Here is a 6037-nt window from a genome sequence, read left to right as displayed (position 1 = left end):
TTTACATTTATAGTATGTTCGACTAGTACGTGGCAGTCAAGGGTCATCCAGAGGACGTCGAATGTCCTTATGATTTGGACATCTCTTGCACATTCAAAGCTCTCGTGCATTGATCGTACATTGTGCGTTATGAGTCGATGCACGCACTATGCCGCAGAAATACAAGCAAATTGTCTCTAATGCCTAACAATGGGAAGCTAGGAGAGCAAAAGCATTAAATTAATTATTTTGCAATTTAGGACGACCTTTGCACGCACTGCTGGAGGTCTAGTAACATTGCTGCGGGACACCGCGCGCAAAAGCCAATACTTTCGCCATTTTTTCGCTATGCTTTCGGTCTCGGTTACGTCATTTTCTTTCTCATACAAAGATGCTTTATTTCTCAGCTATATCTATTAGTACACTGTTGAAAATACGTAACCTGTAACTTGCTGATGTATTACGACAGTTTATAAAGAAAAAAAGAAGCTTGAACTCGCAATAGCTTTGACTTCGCATCGCCACTGATATCAATTCAGCAACACGCTGAACACGCGCCTCGAGGCAAGTGCGCAGCAATGTTCCGGGCGTGAGCAGCGTGTGCGTTATTTGTGTTTTTTCGACTTTTGTGCGGTTGACCATGGCCCAATTAAGTACGTATATACTAGGCAGAACTGTACAGTTGCGTGCTGAAATTTAGAGCTGTGCTTCTCACTGCTATTTGTGGTACGTTTGTTCGCCTTGCGGAGCGCTTACAGGAATGTTCTGGAGGCAATGTTTTGATGGTTAATTTTCACACATGTTTGTATCGCTTGGTTTCCGGCGTTCCTCTTCAAGTGTCAGGGATATTTCTCATTTGCAATGCCTATCTCTAAGTCTCTGGCAGCATTATGTTATTGGCACTTTTGTGATCTGAGAAGCTGCCTGACCAAGTTGCCTATCAAGATGAACATTCCATCTCTGGATTCTGCTTGCGTGGAATTTATTTTACCATATATTTTTCAATGCAGCTAGAAAGTACTGGCTTTCTATCTTGAATCCGGTGGCCCCAGTAGCAGGTGCTGGCAAGCAGGCCATGCACTTTTGGGCATTAATTAGTATGTGATACTACTGCTTACTAATCAGTTTTATTCTTTTTAATTATAATTGTGGTACTGTGCCTACTAGTCATTTTGTACCTACTCGTTAGTCATTTTGTGCCTACTCGTTACTTGTGTTTTAATAAAGTTTAATTTTCAAGAATCTGTTTTTGATTTCGTGTTTTTTTTTTTTTTTTAGATCCGCGTTTAACGTGTTTGTATACAGTGAGAACATGTAATGAATAATTTGATACATGTGCGTGGCTGGGGGCCGATCATTTTTGTAATAAAGCTTTGTCAGTTGTATAAATAAAAAGTAACATTGGTATAACATTGTGAGTTTCACTGGTGTGCTTTACCGTTTACTGAACTCATTATTTTTCATTTATCCATTGCAGCATTTGTAATGATGCATAATGATCAGAATGCGGATTTACGGTTTTCTTAGCACAGTTTTCGCATTTTGATGAGCGCTAGAACTATATATAAAAGTTGACAGTCACTTTAGCGAACCCTGAAGAGGATGAAGGCAGAAGCCTGCGCACTCACGAAGCATTAATTAAATTATTTGTCATTCTCATTCGCATGCTGTTGTTACTTCTATTGCTTTCTCCTACCAAAGTTGTGGGCTCAAGTGCCTTAATTACATGTACCTTAATTAACTTCGTCATAATTAACGCCAATGGTTGCGGGCTCTACTTCCACCAAAGGTCGAGAGTTCGAGTGCCTTAATTAACTCTGCCGTAATTAACTTGCCTTAAGTAAATTCGCTCTAATGAACACCCAAGGTAGTGGGTTCGACTCTACCTTCACCATGTCAACTGGAATCTAACTTGGAGATAATTTGGAGATGTGGCCGGTTCGCCCATATCTCCAAGTGGTTTCGATTCCCAACAAAGGCCGTGGGTTAGAGTGCCTCAATTAACTCTATCTTAATGAACTATGCCTTAATTCGCTTCGACCTAATTAACACCAAAGGTCGAAGGTTCAATCCCCAATTTTGGTGCCATTGAATTTTGGTGCTGCGACGCTTGACATCGGATTTTTCGACCATTGAGCCATCTAAGGATTTCGCCTTAAGTGTTGCAGTTTATATTTTCACATTTACACGTTAACAAAACATTTCAAGCAAAGTCACCAGCTACATGCCGACAATGGGGGTAACTGTGCCATTAGTGTGCCTCAGCAGATGTACCATCGAGGACAAATTAAATGCGAACAGCGGAGTGTGTGGCCGAAGCATAACTAAAGGTATACGGTGCATGTCGTCGGCCAGTCGTTGTGCACGTGCGTGAGGATGTAGTTCTCGAGGAAGAGTGCAGCGCTGCTCGCTCTATTGCGATAAACGTCACCCGTATTTTGTCCGAAAGTTGTTTTCTCATCTCTCCTCGGGCAGTGCCATACCCACCTGGCAGTACAGTGTTATGGTGACTAGCACCATTGCTACATCTGTAGTGTGATATAGCTGGCATGCACCCAGCTTGCTAACGTGCATTTCTTTGCTTTTGTTACCACCATCAAAGCTGCCAGTGTCTAATCGTAATTTGAATATCACGAAAAATGTATTGCGCAACAACAGTGCTAGCCACCTTAAAAGTAATCACAGATAGGAATGGCACTGCAATGGCGGGGTGAGAATACAAGCTTCAAACAAAATACAGGTGACGTAATACGCACTAGGACAAGCAGCCCCGCACTCCGCATCGAAACCACATGCATGTGTACACTCATCGCTGGCCGACGCCCCTCACTGTGCTTTTAGTTACGTTTTGGCCACACGCTCTGCTGTTCTCATTTCATTTGTATTCAATAGTACATCTAGTGTGGCACTCGCAGGTATGCGGCTCACTATAGCGTCAGCAGGAAAGATCCACTAGATGTTCTATGGACCTCCTGCGTCCCCAAAAAGAACATCTATTAGAGGTTACTTATGTCCAGCTGCGACATCCTTTCAACGTTACAGCAACGTGATCTGGATGGGACTTAGATTATCCATGGTACGTATTTCTAACGTTGTTTGGAGAAATATAGATATCTATAGGATGTGTGCAATCTCTCAAACATGTTGTTCTATGGACATCTATGGTACATTAATGGTTCACTGGGATACTGCTGGAGGGAGGCCTTACGCTTCCTAAACCCCGCGCAGTTCCACTGCCAAATGTCAAACTCATTTGCGCTGGGAGCCATAATTACTACCACTGTTTTGCCGACTTCTCGGCACGTCCTTATGTACGGGTGCCAGAACCATTGCCATACCAGGGTCCACCTGGGGAACCAGTGAGACGGGCGTCACTGGGAAGACCAAAGAATTCTCGCCGAGACCAAGCCTGCTTTCGATCACTGCGACTTTACGTGCTACGAGGTCAGAACATTCCGCCTGCCGCACAAACAACTTTTGCAATTGCTTGATTGCTTCAAGGACGACTGAGTCGGACGCCGCCGCAACCTCTCCTTCCGAACCTATCCTCCGCTTAGCCGGCCGCCGCTCCGCTGACGAAGGCCGCGCCGGGGGCTGTGTTGAATTCCTGAGAGCTTCGAACTCGACCCTCATCTCCTGAAGTTGATCTTTCAAGGTAGCGTTCTCCTGAATTAGAAAAGCGACCCTAGGGTATTCCTTTTGCTCTGGCAGTGCCGCGTGCGTTACCTGTGCTGGCTGCTGCGCCGGCCTTGGCTTGACTCGATCCGCCCAGGTGGTGGGAGCCTCTTGGATGCGCACCCTGGAGTGGGAGCGCCCCCTGGAGCGAGAGCGCCGTCTGGAGCGAGAGTGCCTCCTGGAGCAGCTACGGCGCCTCCCAAGAGCTGGCGAGAGAGAGCGCGTTCTCGCAGGTAGTGCCACGCTGGAATCCCGTGATGTCAGCGCCTCCTGGGCCTGCTGGCGTTTCTTGGCGCGCTTTCTACGCCGTCTTCTTTGTCACACCACGAAGGGGAGTTGGTAACGATGTCTGCAAGACTTGTCTGCCGTTAGATGTGCCCCCCCCCCCCCCCCCCCCCCGCACAAGGCACATTTCGGCTGGCATTGGTGATCCTCCGCAGGGTCACTCACACCACACCCGCGGCACACTTTCTTCGTCGGCGTGGGACAAACATCCGCACGATGGCCGAGAGCCCCACACCCATAACAAACACCAGTCTGTCTCATGTACAACGTACACCTTAGCATGCTCGTACCGCACATAACATAGTTAGGTACCTTTAGTCCACTGAAGAGAACGACGACCGTAGTCGTTTCCTTGATGCGACGCACCTCCATGGCTTTAGGGTTACGCTGGTTGACGATCATGGCCGCCAACTGCTGCTCGCCAATGTCCACGTCAAAACCTCGGACGACGCCTTTGCAGGTATCGTCGGAGGCCACGGTGTAGGCAGAAACTTGATACTCAGTCGAGCCGAGCCTGATGAGACGCAGCGCTGCGTAGGCGCCCGCATTCTTGGACTCAGGGGTCGAGACCACAAAAATATTCTGAGTTAAGTTCGGGCAAATGATATCCTCCTTTGTTTCCTCCGGGGGTAGCTTCGCCGCCGTCGCCAGGGCTTGGGCCAGACGAATCTGGCTTACCTTCTTGAGATCCAGGCCTCCCTTGGGTCGGACAATACCTCGAATATGGCTCCGCGGCAAGCGGGCGAGCCTCGATGCGGTTGCAAGGCGCCGGACGACGCCCTGCGTGTTGGCCATGCGGCGGCCAGCCGTGCCATCACTTTGAGTAGAAACACTCTTTTGCTGCCGGGAAGAACGCTTATTCTTGCTTAAAGCGGTCTGCCACCCAGGCGCGTCAGCTTCTTCGCGGGAAAGAGTTTACCCTTCGACCATCTCCACCTCCGGCATGATGCCGTTCCGACGGCGCGGGCGGGCGCCCGGCCGTACTCCTCGCCGCCGCTAATCCCAAATCTAGGGTTAGCGGGGGAATCGGCGGGAGAAAACTTCAAAGTCTCCAAAAGTGGTGAAAAATGGGCCTACCGGTCAACAACAGGCTCGGTAAAATCCTCTCGACGAGATCTGTAGAATGGTGAAAAATCTTGAGGATTCAAGCAAAACTTCCGATCACAATCATTCCTAGAAGACGGAGCCGGCGGCGACGCGTCCGTACGCGTCGGCTGCCCTGCGTTCCTCTCCCGTCATTCTCAGTAAAATGTAATGAACTGGGAGCCCAGCGACTTGTCGCTGGGCTCCTAGTTGCTTCCTTTCTCTGACAGCCCTTGGCGAAAAATATTCTTCAGCCACGCTTCCCGACGCTGTAGATCGCAGGGGAATTCGTGGTACTTCACAGTAGCGTCTCGTCTCGCGTTCGAGTTGCACAGCGGCACACAACAGCTTCGCGGCATCACACCGCTAGAAAAAACCGTCTGCCACACACGTGCACACCACAGAACCGTACTCAAGCATAAGAAAGATCATGCAAGCTGCTCACACACACGATCACACAAGAAAAACACACGATAATGCGCACGAAAAAGCACATCAACACGCATAAATCCTGAGGCAACCACATTATAGTACGAATCGGCGTCTGCCTTGCGTACCGCAGTGGCGTCCTCACCAAAAAAAAATGTTGCAGTGGCTTAGCTCGGCTATGCCAGGATATACGTAGCGTTAGCAAAGGTTCAGCTGATTATTCTTAGCTTTCCTGGTTGTCTCCTACGCTCAACCGCTAATTGCCAGGCAACTACTTCGGGATCCGATGAGTCAAGCTTCTCCGTTCTTCTGCGCTGTTGAGCAGCATTTGCGCTCTCCTTCTCCATGGCTATACCACACTGGCAAACGTCAGTCAGAAGCGCAGCGGCTCCAGCGCAGTGTCAGACGGCGACTGCACAGCGAGCGTGCGCCGGCGCCAGTGCGTCTACCACGGCTACGACGTCACTCCTCTGGAATGCGCAGACTGGCGGCGGTGAGTCGCGCGCGGCGGCGGCGGAGTGCGCGAGAGGTGCCGGCTCCGGTGGCTCCGGTGCGCAAGCCGTGTGACATCACTGATCCTTGCGCA

This window comes from Dermacentor silvarum, chromosome 11, assembly GCF_013339745.2.
Source record: "Dermacentor silvarum isolate Dsil-2018 chromosome 11, BIME_Dsil_1.4, whole genome shotgun sequence".
Classification (NCBI taxonomy): Eukaryota; Metazoa; Arthropoda; class Arachnida; order Ixodida; family Ixodidae; genus Dermacentor; species Dermacentor silvarum.
This window is presented reverse-complemented; position numbering follows the sequence as displayed.